The sequence below is a fragment of the Lathyrus oleraceus genome, chromosome 1, assembly GCF_024323335.1.
Source record: "Lathyrus oleraceus cultivar Zhongwan6 chromosome 1, CAAS_Psat_ZW6_1.0, whole genome shotgun sequence".
NCBI lineage: Eukaryota > Viridiplantae > Streptophyta > Magnoliopsida > Fabales > Fabaceae > Lathyrus > Lathyrus oleraceus.
In genome coordinates this window covers 66,492,457-66,517,677 of record NC_066579.1, presented here as the reverse complement: position 1 = coordinate 66,517,677, position 25,221 = coordinate 66,492,457, and positions in this window count along the sequence as shown.

The following is a 25,221-nucleotide window of genomic DNA, read 5'->3' as shown; positions in this document are numbered from 1 at the left end:
GATGTCTTTGTTGATGAACTCTGAGCCACACTGTGAAGCTTTGTAGAAGGTGTTGGACGTGGCGTACGTAGATCACGACATCACCATAGAACAGTCTGATAGCATTGTTACAAACATAAATGCTTGTAATAACCTGAGCTTTTGCGATGCTGATCTTCCTGAGGAGGGAAAAGACCACAATTTGGCATTACACATCTCTATGAACTGCAAGGATGATGCCTTGTCTAATGTGCTGGTAGACACAGGACCATCGCTAAATGTGTTGCCAAAATCCACTCTGGCGAAACTTTCTTACTAGGGGCATCCCATGAGGCAAAGTGGAGTGGTTGTGAAAGCTTTTGATGGATCTAGAAAGACTGTGATAGGCGAGGTTGAACTCCCAATGAAGATAGGACCGAGTGATTTCCAGATCACTTTCCAGGTCATGGATATCCACCCATCATATAATTGTTTGTTAGGCAGACCATGGATTCACGAGGCAGGCGCCGTGACATCCACCCTACACCAAAAGTTAAAGTTCGTGAAGAACAAGAAGTTGGTGGTGGTAGGGGGAGAGAAGGCTCTCTTGGTAAGCTATTTGTCTTCCTTTTCTTACATCAATGCTGAGGATGAGGTTGGGACGCTGTTCCAAGCATTGTCTATTGCTGAGCCTTCTAAGAAAGGAACTTCTTCATTTGCATCCTACAATGATGCGAAGTTGGCCATTGAGCATGGCACAACTACTGGTTTAGGAAAAATGATTAAGCTGGAAGACAATAAATCCCGGACTGGCATAGGGTACTCTTCAGGAACTTTCAACAAGCACAGGCTGTTTCAGAGTGGTGGTTTCATCCACATGGTTGAAGACCAAGAGGCAGCTGTTATAGTGGAAGATGATGCAGAGGAAGATTCCAGCAACTTTGTCATCCCTGGAGGAGTCTGTAATAATTGGGTCACTGTTGATGTTCCAACGGTTGTCCATAAGTCCACGTAATGTTCATTTTTGTTTAAAAACCCTTCTCCCATGCCAAAAGGAGAAGTGATGACATTGTGGGCACATAAATACAAGGATATTCATTCAATAATTACATGTTAAATGTTTGTTTTTTTCCAAATTATTTTCACTTTTTGCTTTTTTTGCATGAAATTGGTGATCACAAAAAAAAACCTAAAAAGAGAATAAAATCAATCTTTTCATCCGCATAATGATTTGCCTTGTTTGAATTCTAAAATCTCTTTTATATCCAAAATCATTATGTAAGTTGATCAAACCCATTAAACATAATGATCCAACACCATCTCCCAACTTTGAGTTCCCTGTATTTGAGGCCGAAGAAGATGATGTTGAAGAGATTCCTGATGAGATTACCCGTCTACTTAAGAACGAAGAGAAGAGCATTCAGCCACATCTTGAGAATCTGGAAACAATCAACTTGGGGTCTAAAGATTGTGTTCGTGAAGTGAAGATTGGGGCACTCCTTGAAGAGTCTGTGAAGAAGGGGTTGATTGAGTTGCTACGAGAATATGTCGACGTCTTTGCCTGGTCATATGAAGACATGCTTGGTCTGGATACTGATATCGTGCAACATTTCCTGCCTTTGAAGCCTGAGTATTGGCATGTGAAGCAAATGCTCAGAAGAACTCATCCTGATATGGCAGTGAAGATCAAAGAAGAAGTTCAGAAGAAAATTAATACGGGGTTTCTGGTGACCTCTAAATATCCTCAATGGATGGCCAATATTGTGCATGTGCCTAAGAAAGATGGAAAAGTCCGAATGTGTGTGGATTATCGAGACTTGAATAAAGCTAGTCCAAAAGATGATTTCCCTCTACCACATATTGATATGTTGGTAGATAATACAGCTAAATTCAATGTGTTCTCATTTATGGACGGATTTTCCGGATATAACCAAATTAAAATGGCACCCGAGGATATGGAGAAGACAACATTCATCACACCTTAGGGAACATTCTGTTATCGAGTGATGCCCTTCGGTTTGAAGAACGCCGGAGCCACGTATCAACGAGCTATGACTACCTTGTTTCACGATATGATGCACAAGGAGATCGAGGTGTATGTTGATGATATGATTGCAAAGTCGAGAACGGAAGTTGAACATGTAGAGCACTTGTTGAAGCTTTTTCCGCGTCTGAGGAAGTACAAGCTTCGCTTGAATCCGAACAAGTGTACATTTAGAGTCCGTTCCGGCAAGTTGTTGGGCTGTATTGTCAGCGAGAGAGGTATTGAAGTTGACCCTGCCAAGGTCAAAGCAATACAAGAGATGCCTGCGCCCAAAACTGTGAAGCAAGTCCGAGGTTTTCTAGGCCGCTTGAATTATGTTTCCAGATTCATATCCCACATGACTGCCACATGTGCGCTAATATTCAAGCTCCTCCAGAAAGATCAGCATCATGATTGGACCGAGGATTGCTAGAAGGCCTTTGACAATATTAAAGAGTACGTGTCTGAGCCTCCGATTCTGTCTCCGCCTGTGGAAGGGAGACCCTTGATTATGTACTTGATTGTTCTTGAAGACTCTATGGGTTGTGTATTGGGTCAGCAAGATGAATCAGGAAACAAAGAGTATGCCATCTACTATCTGAGTAAGAAGTTCACTGATTGTGAGTCTCGATACTCAATGCTTGAGAAAACATGTTGTGCTTTGGCTTGGGCTGCTAAGCGCTTACGCCAATATATGTTGAATCATACGACTTGGTTGATATCCAAAATGGATCCAATCAAGTATATCTTTGAGAAGCCTGCTTTAACTGGGAGGATTGCCCGTTGGCAGATACTGTTGTCTGAGCATGATATTGAGTATCGAGCTCAGAAGGCTATTAAAGGTAGTATCTTGGTTGACCACTTGGCACATCAACCAATTGAGGATTATCAGTCAGTTCAGTACGACATCCCTGATGAGGAGATTCTGTATTTGAAGATGAAAGATTGCGATGAGCCTACACTCGATGAAGGGCCAGAGCCTGGTTCCCGATGGAGCATGGTGTTTGATGGCACTGTAAATCAATATGGAAATGGTATCGGGGCAGTGATTATTACTCCTCAGGGCACACGTTTTTCCTTTTACAGCAAGTCTAACTTTCAAATGCACGAATAATATGGCAGAGTATGAGGCCTGTATTTTGGGTTTGGAAGAGTGTATTGATCTTAGGATCTGTAAGACCCCAATTTTGACCCTAAGATCCCTCATGGCATCATAACATTGCATTTGCATTGCCTCAAGGATCTTTAGCATCTTGGTTCCCTTTGCCTTTGGGTGGGACTCCTTGTGATTGGTTTGAGATCACCAAGCATGCTTGAATTATACATCATTGTTTCTCTTACTTTTGTTTACTAACCAAAAGCACAAAAATGTGTCACTAACATCTTTTGTTTGAAGCTTGAGTATCATCCAAGACACTTTGTGGGTTCTATTTAGATGATCAGTCAACACAAGGGAATGGTTTGAGATACTTCCAACAGGTTCAAATGGGGTCTATTTGTCAGTCAAAACGTTAATCTTGAAGGAGCAAAAGTTTGTTCATGAGCTGTCATGCTCGCTAGGCGAGCAGAATTGGTCGCCTAGCGAGTCCCAAGAAAAGCCACCAGAATCACCTACGCTCAGAGGAATTTCTTGAATTGTCATGCTCGCTAGGCGAAGCCCACGTGTTTAAAAAATAAAAAATTAAAAAAAATTAAAAATAAATAAATAAATAAAAAGAACGAAAAACGAAAAAAAAAATAAAAAAAATAAAAAATAAAAAAATAAAAAAATAAAAAAATAAAAAATAAAAACGAAAAACGAAAAACGAAAAATAAATAAATAAATAAATAAAATATAACAGAAATTTTTTGGACTTGGGCCTCTCTCATTTGAGCCCACAGGTCCACAAAAACCAAGTTATAAATTCAGAGTTTCAGTGAAACAAAAGGCAATTCCATTCCTATTACCCTGGCAGGGAAAAAGATAGTGAGAGAAGAGCTAACAGAGTTCAGAGCAACCTCCAAAGACTGAAGGGAACTCATCGACAAAGAACCAATTCCCTCTCATATAAACCCTCAGATTGCTTTGCAAACCCAACCGGGCAATTCAATTTCATTGATCTCTCCAGTCAGGTTTGCCTTATTCCTATTACTTTATGCTTTTTATTTGAATGCTCTGAATGTATGAGGTATTATGGGTGAATTGATACCCTTTTGATGCATATGTTTGACAAGAGGTTTAGGCCTCCTACCCTTGGTTGCTTTTTGTGAGCTTTTTGTGAATTTTAATGGCATGATTCATGTGGTTACATTTTGATTTGGGGGCAACTCTTGGTTACCCTATCTTGTTTCTCTAACCTGTTTGTTGAGTTTTGTTTTGTGAGGGGTCATATGACTCTTGCAGAGATGGTTTGCATGGTGTTCCACTTTATTTGTGGGATACCACCTGGAGGTTTATTCCGATTACCTGTACTGACTCACTTTCTTTGAGGGTGCTAGCTTGAGAGATCTCTGGGTTCCTTGTTCCGTTAATTACTGTTACTTCGGATCTTTATCCGTGTGGTACTTTTACATTTTCCCATATTTTTTACCGCTTTCTTAGCTGGAAGACCTCGATAGGAGGCAATGTTTTGTGTGTTTACTTTATGCAGGTTCCTTCGTCTAGGGCTTCCCTTTTGCCTGAGCGTTCCTAAAACGCAAACAAATTCATTGATTTTTCTTCTCCTAAGAACACGTTATCTCCTTCTACTACAGGCGAGTAAGTCTCCAAAGGTCGAGCATCCGGTAGATTGCGTAGTAACGTCGTTCGCCCCAAACCCTTAACCCGTAGTTGGTCGAACTACGTTTTGCTCTGATTTTCATCCCAGATGAGATACGTAGGCATAAGACGCGATATCTTAGTGAGCACATTCCTCTTTAACCCATAGGTAGCCGAGCTACGAAGACTCTAATTCTCAGATTCATATGAGATATGTATGCAGTGGATGCGACGTCCGTGCGAGTCATTTTCTTTTGACCCTTCTTTTAGTAAGTAGTACATTAGATAAACATACACGCTTTTCTCATCCCTTCAATCATGTTTGCACAAATAAATTTTCAAAAAAAAAACAATAACCTTTGCAACAAATGTGAAAAGGGCTCCCTAGGAGTACCTAGTGTAACACCCCGATAATAATAAAATAATTATTTAAATTGAGTTAATAATGTAATTATTAATTTAATTGAATAATTAGAAATTTTATTATTATTATTTTTGGATTATTATTATTTTGGGAAAATATATATATGTTGGAATAAGGAAAAGTTCTCATTTGGAAAAGCATTTCACGTGAAAACAGAACAGAGAAGCATCGTGAAAAGGGAAAAGGGCAGAGAAGAGGAGCTGGAGAGCAAAGGTTGGAGAACGAAAGCTTGAAGCTCAAAGATTCTGCCGGATTGTTAAGGTAAAGGGGGTTTATCGTCGATTAATGGGTATTTTGGGATAATATGTCATGGGTAGTGATAAGCCGTTAATTTGACCCTAATTGGGATTTGTAAATGTTGAAATGTTGTTGGATGAACTGTGCTGAAAGTTGGAATTAAATCGGTATTTGTGTGAGTAATGTTTTCCCGATCGTATGGCTTTTTACGGAATCGGATTCGGAGGTCCGGAAGTCCTCCAATGGCGGAAAATGCGGAGAATTCTGCATTCTGCCTTGAGTTAGCGCAGGAACAGCTTCTGTCTTGCGTTAACCGGTTAACCCAGGGTGTTAACCGGTTAACACTGTTGTGATTTCTGATATATGGCTGTTTGTGCTGCGTTAACCGGTTAACCCAGGGCGTTAACCGGTTAACACTGTTAAATTTTGAGACAGAAGGCGTGTTGTGCTGCGTTAACCGGTTAACCCAGGGCGTTAACCGGTTAACGCTGTAGCAGAATGGAAAAATTGTTGTTTTAATTGTTGTGTACCTATGTGAGGGTTGGCCTATGTTGCCTATGGTGTAATAGGGATTAATTCCCGCTGTTTTGAGCAGGAGATGTAATATTAGAATGTACTAATATTGTAGTGGTTGTTTGGCATAATCTGACATGCTTATGTGCTGAAATATTGCTGATGTATAATGATGTATATGATGCGGTGAATGTATATATTATGCATGATGTTGTGAATGTATGCAGTTGTGAATAGACTATTCGATGGCGTAGAGTGCGAGCATGTGTCTATTTTTGAGTGGTTGTTGATGTTGTATTGCTAGGTGATTAGCATGCGTAGTTTAGCCTTTGGGGCTGTAGCTGATTCCCATGGTGAGGAATTAGTGAGTTGTGAATTGTTGTTGATGTTTGCATACTAGATGATTAGTGTGCATAGTCTAGCCTTTGGGGCTGTAGCTAATTCCCATGGTGAGGAATTAGTGAGTGAGTCATTAGATCTCAATGAGTGGGACTAGTGAGCTCAGTAGCCGTATCTGGAGGGATCGGTGAGCTTGAACTATATGTTCGAGAATAGTCGGTACCGCATTTCATGGAGTCTCATTGCATAATGAATGCATGGCATAGCCTGTGGGGCTGTAGCTAATTCCCATTGTGAGGAATCAGTGAGTAAATCGTTGTGTTGTGTTGTTGGTGATGAATATGATGTTTGGACGGATATTGCCGTTGCTGAATGCGTAGTCTGGTTAGGGTGAATTGATGTATTATTTACTTAGCATTACATGTTGTTCTATAATGCTTATTATATTGATTGAGGAACTCACCCTTACAACCTATTTTTCAGGTAACGAGAAATGAGTCGAGTAGAAGCTAATGCTTGGAGTCTAGAGTAGTTCTTATGGGTCATGCTCTGATAGATGTAACATCGGGCGGGAATACTTTGATTATTATTGTGGTTGTTGTTAAACTAAATTACATGTGATGTTACATGTTTTGCATGATTGAGTTGATCCCTATCTGCTGCGTAACTGTGCAAATACTTTATATTTAAATTAAATAAAAGAGCATGACTGTTATATTGGTTGAATGGTGCAGAATGTTGTGTGACACCCTTGGTGCACTATTACTCTGATTATATGTTTATTATTTTAAATAATTTTTTGGGGTATTTTAGAAGGGTGTTACATTAGTGGTATCAGAGCATAGTCGGTCGTGTCGAGTCGTAATTATTCTGTTTTCCCTGTACGGGATAGGTGTTGAGTAACCTATCAGTACTTATTGTTTTAGTTTGTTTGGGTTTTCAGAATAGAGATGGCGGGAAGAGGTAGAGATGATGCTGCAATTGCTGAGGCTCTGGGTATGCTAGCTGGAGTGCTTGGAGGAAATCAGAATGTTATGGGAATGGGAGCTGCTCGTCAACTGAGTGAGTTCCAGAAGAACAATCCTCCAATGTTCAAAGGAGCATACGATCCAGATGGTGCTCAGAAGTGGTTGAAGGAGATTGAGAGAATCTTCAGAGTAACTGAGTGTGCTGATAACCAGAAGGTCAGGTTCGGTACACATATGCTGTCAGAAGAAGCTGATGATTGGTGGGTTGCTACCCGCACTGAGTTGGAATCTGCTGGGAATGCTGAGATTACTTGGGCTGTGTTCAGGGAGAGATTTCTGAGGAAGTATTTTCCAGAGGATGTCAGAGGGAAGAAAGAAATAGAATTCTTGGAATTGAAACAGGGTAACAGGACTGTTACTGAGTATGCTGCGAAGTTCACAGAGCTATCAAAGTACTATACTCCCTATAATGAGGCTGCTGGAGAATTTTCGAAGTGTGTGAAGTTTGAGAACGGGTTGCGTCCTGAGATCAAACAAGCTATTGGATATCAGAGGATTAGGGTGTTTTCTGACTTGGTTGACTGTTGCAGAATTTTTGAACAGGATTCCAAGGCTAGAGCAGAGAGCTATCAGCAGAGGGTTGATAGGAAGGGTAAGAATCAGATGGATCGTGGAAAACCGTATGCAGTTGGCAAAGGTTTTCAGAAGCAGAGTGGGATGAAGAGGCCCAGTGGGGGAGACTCTAGTGCTCCTGTTAAGTGTTATAGATGTGGTCGGGCTGGACATCGTGTTCATGAGTGTACCAGTGCTGAGATGAAGTGTTTCAAGTGTGGGAAAGGTGGTCACTTGGCTGCAGAGTGCCGATTGAAGACTGTAACTTGTTTCAACTGTGGAGAGTTGGGTCATATCAGTCCCCAGTGTCCTAAGCCGAAGAAGGAGAATCAGTCAGGAGGCAAGGTTTTTGCTCTATCAGGTTCTGAGACTTCTGCAGATGATCGTTTGATCAGAGGTACGTGTTATATTAATGGCTTTCCCCTTATAGCTATTATTGACACAGGTGCTACTCATTCTTTTATATCTGTGGATTGTGCTGTGAAGCTTAAGTTAGAGATATCTGAGATGCGTGGAAGTATGGTGATTGATACTCCTGCAAAGGGTTCAGTGACTACTACTTCGGTTTGTTGGAGTTGTCCTTTGAATATTTTTGGTAGAGATTTTGGAATAGACCTTGTGTGTCTTCCATTAGTGCAGATTGACGTTATCTTGGGTATGAACTGGTTGGTGTTTAACCGAGTTTATATCAACTGTTTTGATAAGACGGTGATATTTCCTGAGATTGAGGAAGGGCAGAGTCTGTTTCTATCAGCCAGGCAGGTGAATGAGGAAGTGGCAGATGGGGCAGAGTTGTTTATGCTGTTGGCAACTTTAGAGGCTAAAGATAAACTGGTGATTCGTGATCTAGCAGTGGTGTGTGACTTTCCTGATGTGTTTCCGGAAGAAGTGAATGAGTTACCGCCAGAGCGTGAAGTTGAGTTCTCGATTGAATTGGTACCTGGTACTAGACCGATATCGATGGCTCCGTATCGTATGTCTGCTGTTGAGTTAGCTGAATTGAAAAGTCAGTTGGAAGATTTGTTGGATAAGAAATTTATTCGTCCGAGTGTGTCACCGTGGGGTGCACCAGTGTTGTTGGTTAAGAAGAAAGAAGGTACTATGAGGTTGTGTGTGGACTACAGGCAACTGAATAAAGTGACGATCAAGAATCGGTATCCCTTGCCGAGGATTGATGATTTGATGGACCAGTTGGTTGGTGCAAGTGTATTCAGCAAGATAGATTTGAGATCTGGGTATCATCAGATACGAGTAAAAACTGAAGATATTCAGAAAACTGCTTTCAGAACGAGGTATGGACATTATGAGTATTCTGTAATGCCTTTTGGGGTGACTAATGCGCCTGGAGTATTTATGGAGTACATGAATAGGATTTTCCATCCGTACGTGGATCAGTTTGTTGTGGTGTTTATTGATGACATTCTGGTGTATTCGAAATCTGAAGAAGAGCATGCTGAGCATTTGAGGGTGGTTTTAGGAGTTCTACGGGAAAAGAAGCTATTTGCTAAACTCTCTAAGTGTGAATTTTGGTTAGAAGAAGTGAGTTTTCTTGGTCATGTGATTTCCAGAGGTGGAGTTGCTGTTGATCCTTCTAAGATAGAAGCGGTATCTAAGTGGGAAGCTCCTAAGTCTGTTGCTGAGATTCGAAGTTTCCTTGGTTTGGCTGGTTACTATAGGAAGTTTATTGAGGGATTTTCTAAGTTGGCGTTACCGTTGACGATGTTGACTAGAAAGGGACAAGCATTTGTTTGGGACTCAAAATGTGAAGAAGGTTTCCAAGAGTTAAAGAGAAGGTTGACTACTGCTCCTATTTTGATATTACCGAGTTCGTCGGAATTATTTGAGGTTTATTGTGATGCTTCATTGTTGGGTTTAGGTGGTGTGTTGATGCAGAATAAGCAGGTTATAGCTTATGCTTCGAGACAGCTGAGGGTTCATGAGAGGAACTATCCGACGCATGATTTAGAGTTGGCAGCTGTGGTATTTGTTCTGAAGTTGTGGAGGCATTATTTGTACGGGTCGAGATTTGAGGTTTTCAGTGACCATAAGAGTTTAAAGTATTTGTTTGATCAGAAAGAGCTGAATATGAGACAGAGGAGATGGTTAGAGTTTCTGAAGGATTATGACTTTGGTTTGAATTACCATTCGGGTAAAGCAAATGTAGTGGCTGATGCGTTGAGTCGGAAGTCATTACATATGTCTATGTTAATGGTTAAGGAATTGGATTTGATTGAGCAGTTTAGAGACTTGAGTTTGGTGTGTGAGAGTACTCACAATAGTGTTAGATTGGGAATGTTGAAATTAACAAGTGGTATTCTGGAGGAGATCAGAGAGGGTCAGAAATCTGATATGCTTTTGGTTGATAAGTTGACTTTAGTGAATCAAGGCCAAGGTGGTGAATTCAGAGTTGATGAGAATGGTGTTTTGAAATTTGGTAGTCGGGTGTGTATTCCGGACGTTACTGAGCTTAAGAAGAGTATCCTTGAGGAAGGACATCGTAGTGGCTTAAGTATTCATCCTGGAGCTACGAAGATGTATCATGATTTGAAGAAGTTATTTTGGTGGCCGGGAATGAAAAGAGAAATTGCGAGTTTTGTTTATTCTTGTTTGACTTGTCAGAAGTCAAAGATTGAGCATCAGAGGCCGTCTGGACTAATGCAACCGTTGGCTATTCCAGAGTGGAAGTGGGACAGTATCAGTATGGATTTTGTTTCTGGTTTACCAAGGACAAGTAAGAATTTTGAGGCTATTTGGGTGATTGTTGATAGATTGACGAAGTCGGCTCATTTCATTCCGATCAGAATGGATTATCCGTTAGAGAGGCTAGCTGAGTTGTATATTGAGAAGATTGTAAGTTTGCATGGTATTCCGTCGAGTATTGTTTCGGACAGAGATCCTAGATTTACATCGAAGTTCTGGGAGGGTTTGCAGAAGGCTTTGGGAACTAAGCTGAGATTGAGTTCTGCATATCATCCGCAGACTGATGGTCAGACTGAAAGGACGATTCAGTCGTTAGAAGATCTTTTGAGAGCTTGTGTTTTGGAAAAAGGAGGCGCGTGGGATTGTTACTTGCCTTTGATTGAGTTTACCTACAACAATAGTTTTCATTCGAGCATTGGTATGGCACCGTTTGAAGCTTTGTATGGTAGGAGATGTCGGACACCTTTATGTTGGTATGAGTCCGGTGAGAGTGCTGTGGTTGGACCGGAGATTGTTCAACAAACTACGGAAAAGATTAAGATGATTCAGGATAAGATGAGAATTGCTCAGAGTCGTCAGAAGAGTTATCATGATAAGAGGAGGAAGTCACTTGAGTTCCAAGAGGGAGATCATGTGTTTCTTCGTGTTACTCCGATAACTGGTGTTGGTCGAGCCTTGAAGTCGAAGAAGTTGACACCTCGATTCATTGGTCCTTATCAGATTTTGGAACGGATAGGGGAGGTGGCCTATCGTATCGCTTTACCGCCGTCGCTTGCAAATTTGCATGAGGTTTTTCATGTGTCTCAGTTGAGGAGATACATTCATGATCCGTCGCATGTAGTCCAAATAGATGATGTACAGGTGAGAGATAACCTGACTGTTGAAACATCACCTATGAGGATCGAGGATCGAGAGTTGAAGCAGTTGCGGGGTAAAGAGATTGCCTTGGTGAAGGTAGCTTGGGGAGGACCAGCAGGTGGCAATGTGACTTGGGAACTGGAGAGCAAGATGAAGGAGTCTTATCCAGAGTTGTTCGCTTGAGGTATGTTTTCGAGGACGAAAACTCTTTTAGTGGGGGAGAGTTGTAACACCCCGATAATAATAAAATAATTATTTAAATTGAGTTAATAATGTAATTATTAATTTAATTGAATAATTAGAAATTTTATTATTATTATTTTTGGATTATTATTATTTTGGGAAAATATATATATGTTGGAATAAGGAAAAGTTCTCATTTGGAAAAGCATTTCACGTGAAAACAGAACAGAGAAGCATCGTGAAAAGGGAAAAGGGCAGAGAAGAGGAGCTGGAGAGCAAAGGTTGGAGAACGAAAGCTTGAAGCTCAAAGATTCTGCCGGATTGTTAAGGTAAAGGGGGTTTATCGTCGATTAATGGGTATTTTGGGATAATATGTCATGGGTAGTGATAAGCCGTTAATTTGACCCTAATTGGGATTTGTAAATGTTGAAATGTTGTTGGATGAACTGTGCTGAAAGTTGGAATTAAATCGGTATTTGTGTGAGTAATGTTTTCCCGATCGTATGGCTTTTTACGGAATCGGATTCGGAGGTCCGGAAGTCCTCCAATGGCGGAAAATGCGGAGAATTCTGCATTCTGCCTTGAGTTAGCGCAGGAACAGCTTCTGTCTTGCGTTAACCGGTTAACCCAGGGTGTTAACCGGTTAACACTGTTGTGATTTCTGATATATGGCTGTTTGTGCTGCGTTAACCGGTTAACCCAGGGCGTTAACCGGTTAACACTGTTAAATTTTGAGACAGAAGGCGTGTTGTGCTGCGTTAACCGGTTAACCCAGGGCGTTAACCGGTTAACGCTGTAGCAGAATGGAAAAATTGTTGTTTTAATTGTTGTGTACCTATGTGAGGGTTGGCCTATGTTGCCTATGGTGTAATAGGGATTAATTCCCGCTGTTTTGAGCAGGAGATGTAATATTAGAATGTACTAATATTGTAGTGGTTGTTTGGCATAATCTGACATGCTTATGTGCTGAAATATTGCTGATGTATAATGATGTATATGATGCGGTGAATGTATATATTATGCATGATGTTGTGAATGTATGCAGTTGTGAATAGACTATTCGATGGCGTAGAGTGCGAGCATGTGTCTATTTTTGAGTGGTTGTTGATGTTGTATTGCTAGGTGATTAGCATGCGTAGTTTAGCCTTTGGGGCTGTAGCTGATTCCCATGGTGAGGAATTAGTGAGTTGTGAATTGTTGTTGATGTTTGCATACTAGATGATTAGTGTGCATAGTCTAGCCTTTGGGGCTGTAGCTAATTCCCATGGTGAGGAATTAGTGAGTGAGTCATTAGATCTCAATGAGTGGGACTAGTGAGCTCAGTAGCCGTATCTGGAGGGATCGGTGAGCTTGAACTATATGTTCGAGAATAGTCGGTACCGCATTTCATGGAGTCTCATTGCATAATGAATGCATGGCATAGCCTGTGGGGCTGTAGCTAATTCCCATTGTGAGGAATCAGTGAGTAAATCGTTGTGTTGTGTTGTTGGTGATGAATATGATGTTTGGACGGATATTGCCGTTGCTGAATGCGTAGTCTGGTTAGGGTGAATTGATGTATTATTTACTTAGCATTACATGTTGTTCTATAATGCTTATTATATTGATTGAGGAACTCACCCTTACAACCTATTTTTCAGGTAACGAGAAATGAGTCGAGTAGAAGCTAATGCTTGGAGTCTAGAGTAGTTCTTATGGGTCATGCTCTGATAGATGTAACATCGGGCGGGAATACTTTGATTATTATTGTGGTTGTTGTTAAACTAAATTACATGTGATGTTACATGTTTTGCATGATTGAGTTGATCCCTATCTGCTGCGTAACTGTGCAAATACTTTATATTTAAATTAAATAAAAGAGCATGACTGTTATATTGGTTGAATGGTGCAGAATGTTGTGTGACACCCTTGGTGCACTATTACTCTGATTATATGTTTATTATTTTAAATAATTTTTTGGGGTATTTTAGAAGGGTGTTACACCTAGGATGCTTTGGGTGCCTAATACCTTTCCATTGTATAACCAACCCCCTTACCCAGATCTCTGACATTTTTACTAGTTTTTGATTCGATAAAACTTTTAGGTTTTTGTTCGCTTTCTAACCATTCCTTTGGATAAATAGAAGTGCGGTGGCGACTCGACTTGTATGATTTACCTTGGATTTAGTCAATATCTCTAATGGTAACGAATACCCTGCTACAGAAAAGTGGCGACTCTGCTCGGGATGATAATTTGCCTAGTGGGTTTTGCCTACTTTTCATATTTGTTGTATTGTATATTTTTCTTTGTGTGACATATTTTTGTGCAATTTGGGATTACTGTATTGTATGTAATGATTGAATTGTTTGAATATTAATTCCTTGTATGCTTGGTGATCTTTGTGAGATGAGTTCTATACCCGAACTCGAGTGCACTTAGGATAGGAGAATGGCGTAGTCTTGTCGACTTGTGTGGAGTTATTCCTTAGCAAGTTGACTTGCAAGTCCATTCACTTGGTGGAGGTTATGTTGGGATCAATAATGTCACACAAGTAAGTTGTGGTTAGACATTACTCTTTCCAATATAGACCTTAGAAGCCAAGGACCTTAGTTTACCAAGCCCATCTTGGTCTATTCTTAGGATGTAGTGCGAAAGTCGTTCAAGTGTAAGATTTGATACGATTGTTACGCGATACTACACTCATAAGAGTCTCTCTTGAGAATATTTTCGGAATACGAGTAGTCGTTTCTCTAATAATATCTGAAAGATGGGATGATTACTATGGGAACCTCTTGTAGAACATGTTTGGCAGGTTTAAACCCTAGTACACTCCCTTTTGGGTGGTTCTTAACCTAAACTCCATGCCCGTGACTTGCAACAAACCCTTGATTCATGGTTGATTCGTTCAAGTATCCTTAATATCAATGGAACTTGGGTGTTGATAAGGTGTAAACCATAATCCACCAAAATGGATGGTTGATATTAAGGATAACATGATCCATCCCATGACCTTTGTTTGGTGTGCTTTGCTTGATCCTTGAGTGTGATTGTTGCATTCATGCATTCATGCACCCATTTGCATCCATATCATCAATAAATAAGAAAATTTTCAAGGAACTTAAGGGGTTTATTTGCAAAATTTTCAGACATGGAAAGACAAAGAAGGAATACAAAGAAGTACAGCTTCAGGCAACCAAATTTGAAAGATTTAAGGAATCTGACATCCTATGTATTAGATCCTTTGGGTTTCAAGGCTCGTTTTGGGAAGCTTCTTCCTCTTCTGACTACTCAGGTGGATGAAGGATTGATGAGTGTATTGGTGCAATTTTACGATCCTTTGTACTGTTGCTTCACGTTTCCGGATTTTCAGCTTTTGCCTACACTTGAAGAGTATGCTTATCTTGTGGGTATACCTGTTCTGGATCAGTTGCCGTTCAGTGGCTTGGAAAGGGTTCCCACTTCTCAAGAGATAGCAGACATGTTACACATAGATGAATCTCTGGTTGGTGCTCATATGACTACCAAAGGTGGAATTCAAGGTCTCCCTTCTGAGTTCCTCATTGCTCAAGCTACTATATATGGGAAGGCCATGAGTGAGGACGCCTTTGAGGCCATATTTGTACTTCTCATCTATGGATTGGTATTGTTCCCCAACATCGATAAGTTTATTGATGTGAACGCTATTAGGATCTTCTCTACTCTTAATCCCATTCTGACTATGTTGGGCGATACCTACTTCTCTTTGCATATGAGGAATGCAAAGGGTGGTGGCGCCATTATGTGTTGTTTGCCTCTGTTGTATAAGTGGTTTATTTCTCACTTACCTCAGACGGTCGCTTTCAAGGAGAACAAGGAATGTCTACGGTGGTCCACGAGACTTATGCCTCTCACTAATGATGATATCTCTTGGTATAACCGTGTGTATGATGGTGTGCAGATTATTGACTCTTGTGGCGAATTCTCCAATGTACCTCTTCTTGGTACATGTGGTGGGATTAACTACAATCCTGTTTTGGCACGTCGTCAGCTTGGGTTCCTCTTAAAGGATAAACCCAATAACATTCTGTTAGAGGGTGTATTCTTTTAGGATGATAAAGATCCCCAAGGCTTGAAAGCTAGGATGGTCCGCGCTTGGCGCAAGATTCATAGGAAAGGAAGGAAAGAGTTGGGTCCTAAGAATTGCATCGCTTTGGAGCCTTACACTGTTTGGGTTAGGAAGAGGGCGTCTGAGTATCTCATGCCTTACGAGTATCCGAGACCTACACGTATGATTATGGCTGGGCCTTCAACCCTCCCTAATCAAGGAGTAGAGGAGTTGAGAGACGAAGACCGTTCACGTGCCTGGATCCGTGAACGTGAAGAGTTGCTTCAGCAGATTAAGGAGAAGGATGCGTTGATTGAGTTTCTTGAGCATCGGGTTATTGATGACCCTGATGATGTATGGACTTCTCTACTTCCTCAGTCTTCTAAGTTCTGGAAGAGGAAGTATGATCGACTCGCCAAAGAGAAGGCCGATATGGAGGCAGCCTACGAGAGGGAGGTGAAGAGGCTTCGTGCATCTTACCTTCCTGTGTCCCGAGCTTTAGATGATTGTTTCTAGGGATCCATAAGACGATTATTTTCCTTTTCTCTTATATATGATTGACGATGCTGCACTTCTTTTCCCTGATATTATTTGATCAGATATTTCCATATGTGATAAAATGCTTAATATTTCCAGAATTTGCAAATAAAACTCTAAAGTTCTTTTGAAATAAAAAAAAACAAATCATATGCACAAGCATTGCATGCATCATATGCATAAGCAGGTTTTGTTTCCGATCCCTTGCCCTGTGGTCTAACTCTGTGTCCTTCATTTATTTTGAAGACAAGCTGACTCACCGGTACTACACTAGAGCCAACATTTCAAGACTGATGGATCACTTAGAGCAAGAGAACCGCGAGCTGAAAGAGGAAGTGGCCAGATTGACTGCCCTAATGGAGTCACTCATGGCTGCCCAGAGCCAGTCTTCTCCGACACCTTCAACTCCTCCCCAGAGGACAGTTATCTTCGAGATTGTCTCCTCTACTGTGCCCGCTGCCAGTGTACACTTTGTTCCAACAGCCATGCCAACCGGGTTCCCGTGGGGGATGCCTCCCAATTTCATGCCTGAGGATCCTGTTTCTACCTTTGCTTCTCTGCCGGCATCTAGCCCGGTCCTTGTCGTTCCTCCTCCTGTCGTGCATACTTTGCCCAGGATAGACGACACCATCTATCATTCTGAGCCGTCTGAGGGTCCAGATGTTTATGAGAAGATGGATGCTATGAACGATCAATTTCTTGAGCTTCGCAAGGAATTGAAAACTCTCAGAGGGAAGGATCTTTTCGGAAAGTCTGCTGCCGAACTCTGCTTGGTTCCAAATGTGAAGATCCCTGTGAAATTCAAGGTCCCTGATTTTGAAAAGTACAAAGGAAATATTTGTCCTCTCAGCCACCCGGTCATGTATGCCAGGAAGATGTCGGCTCAAACCGATAATGACCAACTACTCATCCACTACTTTCAGGACAGTCTGTTCGGTGCCGCTTTGCGTTGGTACATGGGTTTAGACAGCGCGAACATCCGATCCTTCAATGATCTCGGCGAAGCCTTCGTCAAGCAGTACAAGTACAACGTGGATATGGCTCCCGATAGAGATCAATTGAGAGCCATGTCCCAGAAGGATAAAGAAACATTTAAGGAGTACGCCCAGAGGTAGCGAGAGTTGGTAGCACAGATCGTGCCTCCGCTAGAAGAGAAAGAGATGACTAAGATCTTTTTGAAGACTTTAAGTTCTTTTTATTATGAGCGGATGATTGCTAGTGCTCCTTCTGACTTCACCGAGATGGTGAATATGGGGATGCGTCTAGAAGAAGGGGTCCGTGAAGGATGGTTAACCAGAGAAGAAGGCTCTTCTGCCAAACGTTATGGGGCGTTTGCAAAGAAGAAAGATGGAGAGGCACATGCTGTGATCTCCCATGAGAAACCAAGAAGACCCTCTGTGAGGAGGAAGACTGTGCGTCCCGCTAGTAACCAGCACCAGGTGGCTCATATAACACCTGTTTTCAGAGACAATCAACAGTATGAGCAACATAGTAACAATCAGCAACCACATCCGCAATATCAGCAACAACAGCACCGACCGCAGCAGCAGGCCTACCAGCCTCGAAACAGTAATCAAACTATCACGAGTTACGAGAGGAAAAGGGTCACCTTCGATCCTATTCCTATGACGTACGCAGAGTTATATCCCTCTTTGATAGAAAGGAAGCTGATTACTCCGAGAGACCCATCGGCTATACCTGCTAACCCCCAGTGGTGGTATAAGCCTGAGTTACATTGTGTTTACCATTCTGGTGCTCCCGGCCATGACGTGGAGAATTGTTACCCTTTGAATACCAAGGTTCAAGACCTTGTGAGGTGTGGTATTTTATGTTTTGAGGACGTAGGCCCTAATGTGAAGAAGAACCCATTGCCCGAACATGGGAAATCTGCCAACATGGTCCAGGGTTGCCCTGGAAAATACAAGGTCAAATATGTCAGTCATATTCAACAGTCTCTGGTCCAGATGCATCGTTTGTTGTGTGACTACAGTCATTATGAGCATGACCATGATAGATGCCGAGTCTGCTCTGTTAACCGGTTGGGTTGTTGCCAGGTGCGCAAGGATGTTCAGGAAATGCTGGACGAAGGAGTCATTGAGATCCTTTAAAACAGGAATGTTGATGAAAATGAGCCTGAGGTCAATGTGATCTCCCCAGTGTTCCGGATACCCGAGCCTGTTATCATCAAGTACAATGGTAGCAAGTAGAAGGCTTCTCCCGCTCTGATCATTAAGCCTGCTGGTCCTGTGCCTTACTCTTCTGAAAAGGCAGTTCCCTATCGCTACAACACCGTAGCAGTAGAGAATGGGAAAGAGGTGTCCTTGCCCTCTTCTTCTGTTGTGAATATTGCCGATAATAACGGTTTGACCCGTAGTGGCCGTGTATTTTCAGCACCGCCGAAGCCTCAAATTAATGCTGATTTTGTTGAACGCCCGATCGGGAACGCTGTGAATTCTCCGAATCCAGCACTTGCTGTTAAGCCCTCCTCCGTATTGAAAACTCCTACTTCTGTTGGCCCTAGCGACAGTGTGAAAGAAGACTGTGATGAGATGCTGAGACTCATCAAAAGGAGCGAGTACAATGTTGTAGACCAACTTCTACAAACGCCATCCAAAATATCTGTGTTATCCTTACTCTTAAATTCAGAACCACACCGAGAGGCTCTGCAGAAGGTGTTGGATGTGGCATATGTAGATCACGATGTCACTTTGGAGCAATTCAATAGCATTGTTGCAAACATTACTGCTTGCAACAACCTGAGCTTTTGTGACTCTGATCTCCCTGAGGAGGGAAGAGATCACAACTTGGCTTTACACATATCTATGAATTGCAAAGACGATGCCATGTCCAATGTGCTGGTGGACACCGGTTCATCATTGAACGTATTGCCAAAGTCCACTCTCTCAAAGCTATCATATCAAGGGCCTCCCATGAGGCAGAGTGGAGTAGTTGTGAAGGCTTTCGATGGGTCTCGCAAAACTGTGATTGGGGAAGTTGATCTCCCAATCAAGATTGGACCAAGTGATTTCCAAATTACCTTTCAGGTTATGGACATTCACCCATCGTATAGTTGTCTCTTAGGCACACCATGGATTCACGAGGCAGGCGCCGTGACGTCCATCCTACACCAGACATTGAAATTCGTGAAAAACAAGAAGTCGGTGGTGGTAGGGGGAGAAAGGGCCCTCCTGGTTAGCCATTTGTCTTCCTTCTCTTATATAGATGCTGAGGTTGAAATTGGAACTCCTTTCCAAGCTTTATCTATAGTTGAGCCTATTGAGAAGAGAACTCCTTCATTTGCAACCACTGGTTTAGGAAAAATGATTGAGTTAGAAGACAACGAGTCCCGGGCTGGCATAGGCTTTTCTTCTGGTACTTTCAACAAGCAAGGGTTATTCAAGAGTGGAGGTTTCATCCACACTGGTCTAGATGAGGAGGAGGCTGCCGTTTTAGAAGAAGATACAAAGGATTCTGGCAACTTCATCATCCCTGGTGGGGTCTGCAACAATTGGGTCGCTGTGGATATTCCAACAGTGGTTCATAAGTCAACGTAATAATCACTTTGTTTAAAAACCCTTCTCCCATGCCAAAAGGAGGAGTGATGACATTGTTGGCGCATAAGTACAATGATATTTTCATTCAATAAATTCATGTTAAATGTTTGTTTTTCCCATTTATTTTCCCTTTTTGTTTTTGCATGAAATTGGTGATCACATAAAACCCTAAAAATAAGAATAAAATCAATCTTTTCATCTGCATAATGATTTGCCTTGTTTGAATTCTAAATCTTTTCATATCCAAAATCATTATGCAGGTTGATTTCTAAACCCATTGAACATAATGACCCAACACCATCTCCCAATTTTGAATTCCCTGTATTTGAGGCAGAGGAAGATGATGTTGAAGAGATTCCTGATGAGATCACCCAGCTACTTGAGCATGAAGAGAAGATCATTCAGCCGCATCTCGAGAATCTGGAAATAGTCAACTTGGGGTCTGAAGATTGTGTGCGAGAGGTAAAGATTGGGGCACTTCTGGAAGAATCTGTTAAGAAGGGGTTGATTAAGTTGCTACGAGAATATGTCGACGTCTTTGCTTGGTCGTATGAAGACATGTCTGGTCTAGATACTGATATTGTGCAATATTTCTTACCTTTGAAGCCTGAGTGCGTGCCTGTAAAGCAGAAGCTCAGAAGAACTCATCCTGATATGGCAGTGAAGATCAAAGAGGAAGTTCAGAAGCAAATTGATGCGGGGTTTCTGGTGACTCCTACGTATCCTTAATGGGTGGCCAATATTGTGCCCGTGCCTAAGAAAGATGGAAAAGTCTGGATGTGTGTGGACTATAGAGACTTGAATAAAGCTAGTCCGAAAGATGATTTCCCTCTACCACATATTGATATGTTGGTAGACAATACAACTAAATTCAAAGTCTTCTCGTTTATGGATGGATTTTCCGGATATAATCAGATTAAAATGGCACCCGAGGATATGGAGAAGACAACATTCATCACACCTTGGGGAACATTCTGTTATCGAGTGATGCCTTTCGGTTTGAAGAACGTCGGAGCCACGTATCAACGAGCTTGTTCCATGACATGATGCACAAGGAGATTGAGGTATATGTTGACGATATGATTGCTAAGTCAAGAACGGAAGTTGAACATGTAGAGCATTTGTTGAAGCTTTTCCAGCGTTTGAGGAAATATAAGCTTCGTCTGAATCCCAACAAGTGTACATTTGGAGTCCGTTCTAGCAAGCTATTGGGCTTCATTGTTAGTGAAAGAGGTATTGAGGTTGATCCTGCAAAGGTCAAAGCAATACAAGAGATGCCTGCGCCCAAAACTGAGAAGCAAGTCCGAGGTTTTCTTGGCCGCTTGAATTATATCTCCAGATTCATATCCCACATGATTGCCACATGTGCGCCTATATTCAATCTCCTCCGGAAGGATCAGTCCCATGATTGGACCGAGGATTGCCAGAAAGCTTTCGACAGTATTAAAGAATATTTGTCTGAGCCTCTGATTTTGTCTCCGCCTGTAGAGGGAAGACCTTTGATCATGTATCTGACTGTTCTTGAAGACTCGATGGGTTGTGTCCTTGGTCAGCAAGACGAATCAGGGAAGAAGGAGTATGCTATTTACTACCTGAGTAAGAAGTTCATTGATTATGAGTCTCGATACTCAATGCTTGAAAATACATGTTGTGCTTTGGCTCGGGCTGCTAAGTGCTTACGCCAGTATATGATAAATCATACGACTTGGTTGATATCCAGAATTGATCCAATCAAGTACATCTTCGAGAAGCCTGCTTTAACAGGGAGAATTTCCCGTTGGCAGATGTTGTTATCTGAGTATGATATTGAGTATCGAGCTCAGAATGCTATTAAAGGTAGTATCTTGGCTGACCATTTGGCACATCAGCCTATTGAAGATTATCAGTCAGTTCAGTATGACTTCCCGAATGAGGAAATTATGTATTTGAAAGTAAAAGATTGCGATGAGCCTACACTTGATGAAGGGCCAGAGTCTGGTTCCAGATGGAGTATGGTGTTTGATGGCGCTGTAAATCAGTATGGAAATGGGATTGGGGCCGTGATTATTACTCCTCAGGGCGCGCATATTCCTTTTACAGCAAGGCTAACTTTCAAATGCACGAATAATATGATTGAGTATGAGGTCTGTATTATAGGATTGGAGGAATGTATTGATCTAAGGATCAAGCATCTTGATGTATATGGTGATTCGGCCCTCGTTGTTAATCAGATTAAGGGTGAATGGGAAACGAATCAGCCTGGCCTCATTCTATACAGAGATTATGCGAGGAGGATTTCAACGTTCTTTACTGAGGTTGACTTCCATCATATTTCTCGAGATGAGAATCGGATGGCAGATGCTCTTGCTACGCTTGCTTCAATGATTGTGGTTAAATTGTGGAATGAAGTCCCCAATATCACCGTGATGCGCTTGGACAGACCAGCTCATGTATTTGCAGTAGAAGAAGTAAAAGATGATAAGCCGTGGTATTATGATATCAAGTGTTTCCTTCAGAACCAGATTTACCCTCCTGGGGCATCTGTAAAAGATAGGAAGACTTTGAGGAGATTGTCAGGCAGTTTCTACCTTAATGGCGAAGTGCTTTACAAAAGAAATTTTGACATGGTTCTGCTCAGATGCGTGGATAAACACGAAGCAGTCCTGTTGATGACTGAGGTCCATGAGGGTTCATTTGGTACTCATTCCAATGGACATGCCATGGCTAGAAAGATGTTGAGAGCAGGCTACTATTGGCTGGCAATGGAGTCTGACTGTTGCAAGTATGTGAAGAAATGCCATAAGTGTCAGATTTACGCGGATAAGATTCATGTTCCCCCGACACTTTTGAATGTGATCTCATCACCATGGCCTTTCTCCATGTGGGGATTTGACATGATTGGCATGATAGAGCCGAAAGCGTCCAATGGACACAGATTTATTCTTGTAGCAATTGATTACTTCACCAAGTGGGTTGAAGCGGCGTCGTATGCAAATGTGACCAGGCAGGTGGTCGTGAAGTTTATCAAGAATCAACTCATATGTCGATTAGTGTGCCAGATAAGATCATTACTGATAATGGATCTAACTTGAACAACAAAATGATGAAAGAGCTGTGTAGCGAGTTCAAGATTTCACATCATAATTCTTCTCCTTACAGACCCAAGATGAATGGGGCTGTTGAAGCTGCTAATAAGAACATTAAGAAAATTATCCAGAAGATGGTTGTTACGTACAGTGATTGGCATGAGATGTTGCCATTCGCTTTGCATGGCTATCGTACATCTGTCCGCACTTCAACAGGGGAAACCCCTTTCTCTCTTGTTTATGGCATGGAGGTTGTACTCCCAGTAGAGGTGGAGATCCCATCAATGAGAGTCTTGATGGAGGCCAAGTTGACTGATGCTGAATGGGTTCAGAGTCGTTATGACCAGCTAAACTTGATTGAAGAGAAGAGATTGACTGCCATGTGCCATGGTCAGTTATATCAGCAGAGAATGAAGAAAGCTTTTGATAAGAAGGTCAAGCCTCGTGTGTTCCGAGAAGGTGACCTTGTGCTCAAGAAAGTCTTGTCTTTCGCGCCCGATTCCAGGGGCAAGTGGACTCCAAACTATGATGGTCCATATGTTGTTAAGAGAGCCTTTTCAGGCGGTGCTTTGATACTTTCAACTATAGATGGGGAGGATTTCACTCGTCCTGTGAATTCAGATGCAGTCAAGAAATACTTCGCCTAAAAATAATAAAAATTGAATAGCTCGCTAAGTTGAAAACCCGAAAGGGCGGCTTAGGCAAAAATGAGCGTCTCGGTGGATTGAAAACCCGAAAGGGTGATCCAGGCAAAAGTTAGAGACACAAAAAATATATAATAATGATATATGTATCCTGCTAGATTGAGTACCTCATCCTAGGGCAATCTACGCAAAAATTAGGGATTTGGCAAGTAACTGCATCTTGACAAGACTTTGTTCTACAACTGTCGTCCGTCAGAGATCCTTGCTCATTATCAGCCAAAGCTTCAAATACATCGGATTCAGAATTGGTAGAGAAATGGTCATTATGTTCAATGTAGCCCTTTTCCAATATATATCACCAATTTCAAATTTGTAAAGATCTATGGAGTCTTGCCATTCGCAGACTACCATTCTATCAAATAAATTTGAGCCTTTTATCCAATTATTGGCGCTCTTATCTGTTTCTATTCAACAAATGTTTTGCATGTTTTGATTAAGAAAATATCATTGTGTTAAACGATCAAATTTTTTATAATTTGTTTTTAAACAAAGTGAACATTCACAATGACGAAAGGATACTTAGGATATCCTCAATGCTCTCCCAAGGGTGGTACGATCCCCAACAGGGTAAGATTTTTGTCCATGTTCCTGGCATGACTGTATCTCCTCCCTCCGGAACCCCTTGTGGTTTATCCTACCAAGTGGATTTCTTGTTGAGAGTCACCTCTCTTCCCTTCAGCAGAGTAGCAATCTTTCTTCCTCAGCAGCTTGGATCTCTTTGGGCAAGAGCGGTATTTGGTGGTTGATCCCGATAAATCCTTTATCTCCTCGGATAGGTTCCCCAATAGAGTTGTTGGTGTGGTGGACCTTGTCTGTGATAACTCTCGTCCCCAGCTGGAATGATTGATGATTCATCCCTTGCAGAGTTCTTTGCTTCCTGGTATCTCTGATCCCCAGCAGATTGGATACTCTCCGGTGAACTTGGCTTTCTCTCTTGAGATGTAGTACCGGGTGGTTGATTCCTGGACCTGGTTGTGTTAGATATGTCTGTCTGTCAGCATACATCATACATAAACCACACGCATACATGCATAATTATAACATTCAGATATTCATGTTGCATTCTTTGCCATATATCGTTGTTTGATGTCTCCTGCTATTTGGTGATATACTTCCCCGAGCAGATGTGTGTGTTTGATCTCTCCATATAGAGTCAGCTCCATAAGCAGAAAGCGTCTATCCTTTCTTCCATATTCCCCACCGGGTTATATCCTCGTGGATGTTGATTGTTTTTGTTCCTTCCCGACACATATATTGGGATGGTTTTCCCCATTGAGTTATATCCTCACCGGGACAAGTCTTGATTTGGTGCGCCTATCTAGTTTGATCCTAGATCGGTCTCTTGACACTCTTTTCCTGTTTCCCCGTGGTAAATGAATAATTGCTCAATAATTAGTAATTATTATCCCCGGTGGAGTCTGTGTTTCTCTACCCTCATACCGGTAGTTGTAAACCCTATTTCTTCCCTTTTTGCAGAGTAACTATTTTTGCTCATCTTTAATTGGTGACAGTTATCTTCATCCAATATTCGGTGATGATATCCCCTCATCTGCTTGGATAATTGCCCTGATTACGCAATTTATCCCCAGCGGGTCATCTCTCGTCTACCTTGTTGTTGTTGGTAACGATTGTTTCTCCCCTGAATTGGTCATCATTATATACCTAGTTTCGGTATCCCGATGCCTTTTCTTTTCGGTCGATTTATCCTTTATTAACCCAGTAACCGGTTGTGGATAATCGTCCAT